The sequence below is a fragment of the Stegostoma tigrinum genome, chromosome 17 (genome assembly GCF_030684315.1).
Source record: "Stegostoma tigrinum isolate sSteTig4 chromosome 17, sSteTig4.hap1, whole genome shotgun sequence".
Classification (NCBI taxonomy): Eukaryota; Metazoa; Chordata; class Chondrichthyes; order Orectolobiformes; family Stegostomatidae; genus Stegostoma; species Stegostoma tigrinum.
This window is the reverse complement of record NC_081370.1, coordinates 12,855,380-12,867,395: the sequence shown is the minus strand read 5'-3', so window position 1 is coordinate 12,867,395 and position 12,016 is coordinate 12,855,380. Positions and strand designations below refer to the sequence as shown.

Below are 12,016 nucleotides of genomic sequence, written 5' to 3'. Positions count from 1 at the left end.
CTATATTTAAAAAAAAAGAGAGGGGTAAGTTGTCAAGTACAGACCAATTACCTCATATCAATAGTAAGGAAAATGCCGAAATCTGTTGTAAAAGAAGCAAAAACAGAACATTTGGAAACCATGGACAGGATTGGACAAAGCCAGCATGGATTTGTGACAGGCAAATCATGCTCAACAAACCTACTGGAATTTTTTTTTTTAAAATTTAACCAGAAGACGACATGAAGGAAAACTGTTAAGTATGGTGTATTTTCAGAAGGCTTTCGATTAGATCCCTTAGAAAAGGAGGATAAATTTAAAGTACATGGAATATAATGTTGGCATGGATTGGCAAGGTCATACAGGCAAATTGAGTGAGTGGTCAAACACGTGGCAAATGCAGTGACTAAATGAGAAGTTATAAACTTTGGTGTGAAGAACAGAAATAAAATGTATCATTTAAATTGTGATGAGTAAGGTGAGGGCCCATGGTGTTCGAGGTGAGCTACCGGCATGGATTGAGGATTGGCTGTCTGGCAGAAGGCAGAGAGTTGAGATAAAAGGCTCTTTTTCAGAATGGCAACCGGTGACAAGTGGTGTCCCGCAGGGTTCAGTGTTGGGGCCGCAGCTGTTCACTTTATATATTAATGATCTGGATGAAGGGACTGGGGGCATTCTCGCAAAGTTTGCCAAGGATACAAAGTTAGGTGGACAGGCAGGTAGTACTGAGGAGGTGGGGAGGCTGCAGAAAGTTTTAGACAGTTTAGGATAGTGGTCCAGGAAATGGCTGATGAAATTCAACGTGAGCAAATGCAAGGTCTGGAAAAAAGAATACAGGCATGGACTATTTTCTAAACGGTGAGAAAATTCATAAAGCTGAAGTACAAAGGGATCTGGAAGTGCTGGGCCAGGATTCTCTAAAAGGTTAACTTGCAGGTTGAGTCCGTGATTAAGAAAGGGAATGTAATGTTGTCATTTATCTCAAGAGGGTTGGAATAAAAAAGCAGCTATGTGCTTCTGAGACTTTATAAAGCTCTAGTTAGACCCTATTTAGAATACTGTGTCCAATTTTGGGCCCCACACCTCAGGAGGGACATACTGGCACTGTAGCATGTCCAGCAGAGAGTCACACGGATGATCCCTGGAATGGTAGGCCTAACATACAATGAACGGCTGGGGATCCTGGGATTGTATTCATTAGAGTTTAGAAGGTTGAGGGGAGATCTAATAGAAGCTTACAAGATAATGCATGGCTTAGAAAAGGCGGACACCAGGAAGTTGTTTCCATTAAGTGGGGAAGCTAGGACCCATGGGCACAGCCTTAGAATTCGAGGCGGTCAATTTAGAACAGAAATGAGAAGACATTTCTTCAGCCAGAGAGCGGTGAGCCTGTGGAATTCATCGCCAGAGCACAGTAGAGGCCAGGACGTTAAATGTCTTCAAGGCAGAGATTGATAGATTCTTGATCTCACAAGGAATATGAAAGAAAGCCAATGCTGTGATTCAAATGGACTTAGGTTAAAAAAAGTTTCCATGAAATTCATTGAATATATTTATATTATGTTATTACTGTTAGAACATAGAACATAGAACATAGAACAGTACAGCACAGAACAGGCCCTTCAGCCCACAATGTTGTGCCGACACAAAAGAACTTTTGACGAGAAATGAAAATGCCTGCTAAAGATGTTAAAGTCTTCTTTGGGGAGAAATGTGGCTTAAGGTGACCAAATAAATATCCATGAAGGGTTTTTAAAAAGTCACTAGGTCAGTCATTCCTCCTAAATGACCAGGGAACTACAGTCCAGTGATTCTCACATCATTGAGAAAATTCTGAAAGAATTGAACTGAAGTAATTTATTGTAACACGTACTCATGCAAGTAGTGAGAATTACAATTTGCCACTTAAGGCATGATCATAGGTACAAAGATACCTAGTTTCAAAACAAAAAAATAAGGAAAACGAAGTTATGAAGTTAAACATTACAGTCCTTCATTTGAAAGTGGAAAACCAAAGGAGAAAATATTTCCCCGTTTAGAGAGACATAGCTTGATCAGCGACAGTCAGCGTGGCTTTGTCAGAGGCAGTTAATGCTTAACAAATCATGTGGAATTTTTTCCAGGTCAACAAGAGGGTAATTCAGTAAATATAGTCAAACATGGATTTCAGGAAGGCCTTTGACATGGGAAACTGATAAAGGGGTTAAAAGCATTTGAGATTCTGAGTTACTTAACAAGTTTAAGATAAAGCTGGCTTAGTGACAAGATACAGAGGGAGATCGATGGCAGTTTTCAAGACTGGAGGCCAGTGCCTAATTGTACCACAGGAATCAATAGTGAGTTCCTTTTCTTTGTGACATAGATATAAACAGTGTAGATGTTAGAGGTAGGGAAATGATAAGTAAGTTTGTGGATAGTACAAAGATTGACTGACTGGTTGACAGTGAAGAAGGTCTTAGCTTATAGAAGAATATGGAAGGACTGGTCAGAGAGCACATCAGTGTCAGAAGTTAACCCTGAAAGGTGTGAGGTGATGTACTTTGGGAAGAAGCAACAAGGCAAGATAACAGTGTGGAGCTTCAGGAACACATCAGGCCAGGCCAATCAGAGGAGCAGGAAAGCTGGCATTTCGGGTCGGGACCCTTCTTCATTCTCCATGCAGATAGCCTAAAAGCCCTCCGCATCTTCCTCTCCCGCAGGCCCAACCAGTTCCCCTCCACCAACACCCTTATCCGCTGAACTGAACTTGTCCTTACCCTTAACAACTTCTCCTTCAAGTCCTCCTACTTCCTACCGACTAAGGAGGTGGCCATGGGAACCTGCATGGGCTCAAGCTATGCCTGACTCTTTGTAGCACATAGTCCCTCTTCCGCAGCTGCACTGGCACTAATCCCCATCTCTTCCTCTGCAACATCGATGACTGTATTGACACCGCCTCCTTCTCCCACGAGGAGCTCGAACAGTTCATCAACTATACGAACATCTTCCACCCCAACCTCAAGTTCACCTGGACCATCTCTGATACCTCTCTCTCCTTCCTGGACCTCTGTCTCCATCTCTGGTGACCACCTCGAAACTGACAACAATTTCAAGGCCACCGACTCCATCAGCTACCTAGACTACACCACCTCTCACTTCCTGCAAGAATGCGATTCCCTATTCCCAATTCCCCTGCCTCCGCTCCTAAGATGAAGTGTTCCACTCCCAAACATCCCAGATGTTCTTGTAATCCAAGGGCCACAACATCCCCCCTTCAGTGATTGAAAATGCCCACGACTACATCTCTTGCGTTTCCCGCATCTCAGCCCATCTCCACAATAAAAACAAAGACAGAATCCCCCCCCTCCCCCCCTGTATCACCTCATTAACCTCCGGTTTCAACCAATCAATCATTCTCCACCGCCTGCAATCTGACCTCACTACCAAGGATATATTTCTTTGCCTACCTTTCAGAGGGACCGTTCTCTCCACAAATCCCTCATCCGCTCCACACTCCCCTCTCGGCCCACAACTCGTGGCACCTTTCCCTGCAACCACAGGAGGTGCTACACCTGCCCCTACACCTCCCCACCTCACCTCCATCCCAGTCCCCAAAAAATACTTCCACACCAGATCACACCACACCAGATGTTCACCTGCACATCCGCTAACATGGTCTATTGTATCCACTGTTCTCAATGTGGCCTCCTCCATATGGGTGAGACCAAGCGGAGGCTTGGAGACCACTTTGTGCAGCATCTACACTCAGTTTGCAACAAACAACACCTCCCACACCCTAGATGACATGTCCATCCTGGGCCTCCACCAGTGTCACAATGATGCCACCCAGAAACTGGAAGAACAGCACCTCATATTCCACCTACAACCCAATGGTCTCAATGTGGATTTTACCAGCTTCAAAATCTCCCCATCCCCCCTGCTTCATCAAAAGACCAACCCTCTCCCTCAACCCGGCCTCCCTGACCTGTCTGTCTGTCTTCTCTCCCACCCATCCTCTCCTCCCACCTCACTGACCAATCCCCACCACTACCTACCTGCACTCACATATCACCATCCACCAACCCACCCCAACCCTTATCCCTGCCTCCCTGAGCTTCCCGCCTTCTCAGCCACCTATCCATTCCTCCCACCTCACTGACCAATCCCCACCACTGACTACCTACACTCACCTAACACCATCCCACCTACCCTCCCCAGCCCAACCACCCCCTTTCTGTTTATTTCAGAGACCTCTTCCCCTCCCCTATTTCTGAATAGGGATCCCAACCCAGAATGCCAGCTTTCCTGCTCTTCTGATGCTGCCTGGACTGCTGTGCTCCTCCAGCTCCACAATGCGTTTGTTATCTCAGATTCCAGTATTGGCAGTTCTTACTGTCTCGTAACAAGGCATGGGAGAACTCAATTAGTGGCAGGACATGAAGAAGCTCAGAGTACAGAGGAATCTTGGGATAGCTGTCCACAGATTTTGAAAGATGGTGGGACAGGTTAATAGGGTAGTCAAGGCGGTATGCAGGCGGTTATCAATATAGTACTGCATCACAGTGCTACAGGAACAATTTGATTGTACTGGAGGGGGTGCAGAGCAGATTCACCAGGATCTTGCCTGGGATGGAGCCTCTTAGCTACAAAGAGACTGGATAAGCTCGGATTGTTTTCTTTGAAGCAGCAAAGCTTGAAGAGAGACCTGAAAGAAGTGTAAAAGTTATCACAGGCATCGCCAGAGTAGATAGAACACAGCTGTTCCCCTTAGTTGCAGGGTCAAAACAAGGGAGCATACCCTTAGGATGAATGGCCTGACGTTTAGAGGGAACTTGACAAAATTTTTTTTTCCCCACCCAGAGAGTGGTACGGTCTGCCATGCCCTGCCTGGGAGGGTAGTTGAGACAAGAAGCCTCACAACTTGGACAAGCACTTGAAGTGTCAAAACATTCAAGGCTATTGGCCTAGTGCAGGAAAGTGGAATAGTGTAGATTTAATGCCTTTTTGGCACTACACACTGAATAGGCCAAAGGGCATTTTCTATCCAGTACATTTCTACAATTCTATCAAATTCAGTACATGTTAGGCAGTAGGGAGTAACCAGAGTTTTAATGCAGGTTTCAGTGCACTGTGTTGAGTTTGTGACTAGGAATATGTACACTAGAGGCTTACTTTTGATTTAGGATGCTCAAGGATTTCTTTTTAGCTTAGAAAACCCAGAGAACAGAATCAGCTGGAAGTTAGAAATGACAGATTATTGAAAGACTGAGAAAACCTAAACATCAGTTTTGAGAGTGTTCCCGCAAGAAAACACAGGAAAGTTAGTTGAGTCAAACTTAAAGATTTGAAACAGGGAGGTAATCTCTCCAATGTGAAATGATGAAGGGACGGTGTTGCAGAAAACACAAAAACTTTGTTTGGCTGAGTTTTAAGGTCTTTCAAACTGCCCTATATTTAGATAATATGGTTTGTTTTATTTTATCATTTTTCCTCTCATGTAGTAAACCTCAGTTTAATCTTTAAAGCCCACAGTCTCCTGTGAGTATTTTGGTGAACTTTCACCACATTAACTGGGAAAAATAATTCATCAAGCCAGGTTTCAATTTGGGATATGACTTGTCGCATAGTAACATCAGCTGGGAATATAACTGCATGCTCTGAGGAGTCTTGATAATTAGAGGTCATATTCACATAACCTATAAATAATTACTGTAAAGACATTAAATCTCATTGTGTTTACTCAACAAGACTCTTCTTGTTAGATCAGAAAGGTGGGCATCCTCAACCATAGCAGACTAACCTTTCCGTACTGTAGTGAATATTATGTTTGTTTCACTTGTAAAAGTCACCAGTTTGAAGCCGAACAGAAATATTCTAGAAAATGTATGCATCTCCATGTAAGCAGAAATTTTTAAGGGGTTCTTGCATTGCAGTAATAATGACCCTGGGTTCAAAGTTCCACTTGCTCCTGAGTTATGTCATAACAACTGATTTTAAAAAATCCACTACACCTTTTAAGGCTTAAAGGAATCACACAAACCATAAAACTGTCCAGCAGTTAACTTGGCATTCCTCCTACAGGAGGATTGATAGGGACTGCATCCTTCAACGTTCTGAAGCAAATTATTTGTACAAACCACTCATACCAGGGCAGTTGTCAACTTGCAGTTTGGTTTGAAGCAGCATTTCACCGTGTGATCCCGTGAATAGCATACATTAGTAAACCAACTTTTCACTATTATTTATCACCACAATGTTCACATTTTCACATAGGTCTCAAAAAACCGTGATTATCAAATTTCCCTGTAATAACATACAAGAACTTAGCCAATGGCTAAATCTAATCCCTATGCATTTTTTTAATCGCTATCTATCCACTACCTGTTACAGTTTCATGTTTTGCGCACATCCCTTCGATGAGCACAACATTTCCTTCGGCAAAGGAAATTGACCGTGCAGCTTATTTGCTTTCTCTGATTGCTACCGTGTGAAGGCATTAACACTTCCCTAGCATTCTAATAAAAACATAGGGTTTGTTAAAAGGAATAGCCAGATCAGATAAACTGCAGATCCAGGGAGTTGCCAAAAATAAATGTTATATCACATTACACATTCAGTTTTATTTCACGAAAAGTTTATTTAATAACACAAGTACCGGAGTAGAGATTACATTAGTGGTAAAGCAGCACAGCAGCTTACTCCAGCTATTTCTCATGGAATCACTTTTTAGTATTGTCATCATAAACTTAAAACAAGTCAAGCTTACGAATTCCACACTTGCTCTGGCTCATTGTAATCTCAGTTGCTCTTGTGAACAATCTTCTGTCTTCAACTAAGAGTTTCTTTGATTCCAACCTTCACCTCCAGAGCCCCTTTATCAGCTGCTGTGATAAACTCCTGAAAGCCAGTTGGTGAATGAGGAAACCAGTGGTCAATTATCAAGTTTTAGATTCTTTGACAAAGTGAGCCATAATAAACGTCGAGCTCCTTATTATACCGTCAATCGCCAGTACAGCTCCTCACTGTACAACCCACTACTTTATCATTAATAAAAACAGAACATTAAACAAAAACTTAACAAATGAAATCAAAACGCAACTCCCTGAACTTATATAATGTAATTTATCTCTGGTGGTACCCATCAGTCTTAGACAGCCACAGGAATATAAGCAGACACCACATGTTCCCTTTCCAGAGACACTGAAGTACATTCAAAACCTAAAGAAGAGAAGAAGGGTATTGGGTCAAATGATACCCACAACTACCTGCACCTGTTAATGGTCCTTTGGACCTGCTAATGATCATATCACAAAAGCAGCATTGTATAGAGTCAGCATGGATTTACAAAGGGAAACCTTGCTCAACAAATCTGCTGGAATTTTGAGAAGTAGTAGAGTTGATAGGAAAGCCAGTGATGAGGTTTACTTGCACTTTCAGAGAGCTTTTTACCATGGTCTCATATAAGAGGTTAGCATGAAAACAAAGTGCATGAAACTAGGGGTAGTGTACTGACAGGAATAGAAAATTGGTTTGTAGAAAAAGAAAGAAATAAACAGATGCTCTCTGACCGTCAGCCAATGACAAGGATGGTAGCTCAGGGTACTTGGATCCCGGCTTTGTACAATATATGTTAACAATTTCAATGAAGAAACTAAATACAATATCTCCAATTTTGCAGATAACACAAAACCGGGTGGGAGAGCGAGCTGTAAGGAGGGTGCCATGATGCTTTAGTGTGATCTGGACAAATTGAGTGAGTGGTAAATGTTTTGCAGATGCTGTATAACGTGGATAAATGTGACGTTATCCACTTTGGTGGCAGAAACAAGAAGGCAGATTACCTGACTGGTAACAGATTTGGAAAGGGAGAGGTGTAATGAGATGTGTGTGACCTTTTATACCGTTGCTGAAAGCAAGCATGCAGGTGGAGCAAGCGGTGAAGGCAGCAAATGTCTTGTTGGTTTAAATAGCAATAGAATCCAAGTACAGGATATCTTGCTGCAATTGTAAACAGCCTTGGAGAGACCAGATTTGGAATATTATGTGCAGTTTTGTTCTCCTTCTCTGGGGAAGGATATTCTGGTTACACAGGGATTTGAAAAAAGGTTTACCAGACTGATCCTTGGAATAGCAAGATTGAAACATTGAGACACAAGATCAGTTAGGGCTGCACTCGAGTTCAGAAAGATGTCAAGGTGCTGTTTAGAAACACATAACATCCCAACAGGATTTAACAGAGTAAACGCAGGAAGGATGTTCCTGATGTCTGGGGTGTCCAAGGTCAGGGGTTCAGGCTAAGGACATACAGTAGTGCATTGAGGACCAAGATGAGGAGAAATTTCTTCATGTAAGTAGTGAAACTGCGGAATTCCTTGCTACAGAAAGTTGGGCCAAAATTTCAAGAAGGAGCTAGATATATTTGTGAATACGAAATGAATCAAAGGGTATGGGGAGAAAGGGGGATATTGGATGATCGGCCAAGATCACATTGAATGGCAGAGCGAGCTCAAAAGAGGTAAATGGTCTTCTCTTGCTCCTAACTTCCATGTTTCAATGGATGAGAATGTCCTTACCACCCCTCCTCCCACTCCCACATCGGGTAACCAAAGATCGGAAGCCTGGGACTGAAATGCTTACAAAACCAGAAGAGCAAGCCCTCAAAAAAAAAGAAAAGCTGGTTTCAACACCTCTAAGCTCCCGCCAAGACACTCCCCATCCTTTCACAATGACCCAGTCATAACCTGGAACTGCCTCCTCCACACTATCACAGACATACCTTCAACAAGTGGATTGCATTGGACATTGATTCCCAGGTGTCAAGTGGGAAGAATCTGATGATGTGAGAATCCCGCAGGAGACTGCTCACAACCTCCAGGCAGGATGGGCCACAACAAACTGAGTTAACAAAGTGTAGAGCTGGATGAACACAGCAAGCCAAGCAGCATCTTAGGAGCAGAAAAGCTGACATTTCGGGCCTAGACCCTTCATCAGAAATGGGGGGGGGGGTTCTGAAATAAACAGGGAGAGGCAGATCGGGGCGGTACGGTGGCTCAGTGGTTAGCACTGCAGCAGCACAGCACCAGGGATCCAAGTTTGATTCCAGCCTCGGGCAACTGTCTGTGTGGAGTTTGCACATTCTCCCAGTGTCTGCCCTCGACTGTGTCTCCCGCAACTCATCCCTCACACCTGGTCCCCATAATAACCACCAAAAGAGAATCCTCACGTACCTCCCCACCAACCTCTGGATACAACGCATCATCCTCCGACACTTCTGCCGTCTGCAATCTGATCCTACCACCAAAGACATTTTTCCCTCCCCACCCTTGTCTGCTTTCCGGAGGGACCACTCTCTCTGCGATTCCCTTGTCCGCTCCACACTCCCCTCCAACCTCACACCTGGCACTTTCTCCTGCAACCGCAGGAAGTGCTACACCTGCCCCACACCTCCTCCCTCACCCCCATCCCAGGCCACAAGACGACTTTCCACATCAAGCAGATGTTCACCTGCACATCTGTCAATGTGGTATGCTGCATCCGTTGTACCCGATGTGACCTCCTCTACGTCAGGGAAACCAAGCAGAGGCTTGGGAACCACTCTGCAGAACACCTACGCTCGGTTCGCAATAAACAATTGCATGTCCCAGTTGCAAACCGTTTCAACGCCCCCTCCCATTCCTTAGACGACATGTCCATCCTGTGCCTCCTGCAGTGCCACAACGATGCCACCCGAAGGTTGCAGGAACAGCAACCCATATTCCACTTGGGAACCCTGCAGCCAAATGGTATCAATGTTGACTTCAAAAGCTTCAAAATCTCCCCTCCCCCACAGCTGCATCCCAAAACCAGGCCAGCTCGTCTCCGCCTCCCTATATCCCCTCCTCCCACCTCAAGCCACACCCCCATATCCTACATACTAACCTCATCCCTCCCCCTTGACCTGTCCGTCCTCCCTGGACTGACCTATCCCCTCCCTACTGACACTCACCATTACTGGCTCCATCCCCGCCTCTTTGACCAGCCTGTCTCCTCTCCATCTATCTTCTCCTCTATCCACCTCCCCCTCTCACCCTATTTAATTCAGAGCCCCCCTCCCCCATTTCTGATGAAGGGTCTAAGCTCGAAATGTCAGCTCTTCTGCTCAGCCTGCTGTGTTCATCCAGCTCTACACTTTGTTAACTCAGATTCTCCAGCATCTGCAGTTCCTATTATCTCTCACAACAAACTGAGTGTTGTTTTATGCTCTTTAGAATGCCAATTTGTACAATAAATTAAACAAAATTAATGGGTGACAGCCATAAGTCTCTCCTGATACCTGTTCAACTAATCATTGAATGAAAGCTCCCAATACATATATCCTTCACCTTCAAACAACTCATCATTAGATTACGCAATGTTAAACCCTGCACTTGGAGTCTCTACCTCCAGCAGGCTGAAAAATCAAATGGATTCAAGACTCGAAACACAATGTGCCAAGACAGGTTTGCGATAGTCAAGTTCACAGCTATAGCTTTTATTCCATTGCTTTGGCCACTGTACGTGCACATTAATTAAGATTCAGATCCTTCATTGGATGAGATTTCTGTAGACTATCCCCAGCATGTAGTATAAACCAGCTGAAAAATTGAAAACTGATCCCAGAACAGATTGTTTACTGAATTTCTATTACAATCAAGATACAAGTACTCTTCACAGACAAATCCACAATGGCCAGCAGTAAACAAGTAATCAGACACCAACAGCCTATGCAACAGCTAGGGAAATATATTTTAAGAACACTTACCTTAAAGTCTTCCTTGAGTAACACTCTCTGCTGCTCAACTGCTACGCTCTAAACCCTTGATCAAAACAAGAAACCAAGTTCAGCCAAAGTCAAAAGCTGCCAAAACGTTTAGAATGGTACTCACCAGCCAATGAGTACTACACTGAAAGCTTCAGAAACAATGTGAATACAACACAGGTGTCATGCTCAGGTTCAGAAAACTGCTGCTCCTCACACCACACTGCAAAAATCAAATGTCACCCCTACAGCAGCATCGCTGCCTTGCACTGTTTCTGTTTTTAGTTTAACCATGCCTCAATGCCATTTCCACTCCACTCAGACAGAAAGCAGTGGATACAAGTTTCAAGTGAGAGATATGGGCAATCTACGGAGCCTGACATTTTAATATTGTAGGGGACCTTTCAGGGCACCAGGGAGAGTCAGCGCCGACAGAGCGTCGCGCCGGAGGGCCCGCACCGTCGGAGGGTCAGTGCTGAGGGAGCAGGCACTGTCAGAGGGTCAGTGCTGAGAGAACGCCGGAATGTCTGAGGGTCAGTGCCGAGGGAGTGCTGCATCGTCGGAGAGTCAGTGCTGAGGGAGCGGGTACTGTCGGCGGGTGAGTGCCGAGGGAGTGCTGCATTGTCGGAGAGTCAGTGCTGAGAGGGATGCCGCACTGTCAGAGAGTCAGTGCTGAGGGAGCGAGCACCGTCGGAGGGTCAGTGCCAAGGGAGTGCTGCACTGTCGGAGGGTTAGTGTGAAGGTAGACTAACTGTGAGATAGTGTTTGTGTTGGTTTGTGGGTGAGAGGTGTGTATGATCTTCACGTACACGTTCCGTGTAGAGTGTGAATCGCGTCTCGCCCCTGCCCTGTCTTCTCACGAGCTGTGTTCATCCAGCTTCACACTTTGTTCTCCTAATGTCTTACCCGCACAGCGTCTCTCTCTCTTTCGGCTCCGCAAGAAGACGCGCTCAAAATGGCCGAACTTCCGCTCCCAACAACCCATCGGCAACTGAGGACAAGATGGGACACCCAACATGGCGGCCTCATTTTCCGCTGAGGGACATCTATATGACGGCTGCCTTGCAAGTGGCGGTGAAGTGTAGGATACGTGGGAAGTTGATGGACAGAATGTAGAGGTGGAAAAAGAGAACATGAAGAGAAGAGAAAATTAAAGAACGTTCACGTTATAATCTAGTTTGGAACATGAATATTTACTCAAAGATTAGCAACATAATATTCCATGGTTCTGAACAAAACAGCAAAGTGTTTCTAAAGTAATAAAATCTGTGGCATATGCCC

At 44.6% G+C, this 12,016-nt stretch overlaps 1 long non-coding RNA gene across 1 annotated transcript; it reads right to left on the bottom strand.

Annotated features, from left to right (window-relative positions):
- Positions 1-6,589: 6,589 nt before the first annotated feature.
- Positions 6,590-11,751, bottom strand: LOC132210675 (uncharacterized). The gene is made up of 3 exons (XR_009446814.1): positions 11,642-11,751; positions 10,739-10,793; positions 6,590-6,855 (listed from the first exon to the last, which is right to left on the bottom strand). It is a non-coding gene; the product is annotated as an uncharacterized LOC132210675 (long non-coding RNA).
- Positions 11,752-12,016: the final 265 nt, after the last annotated feature.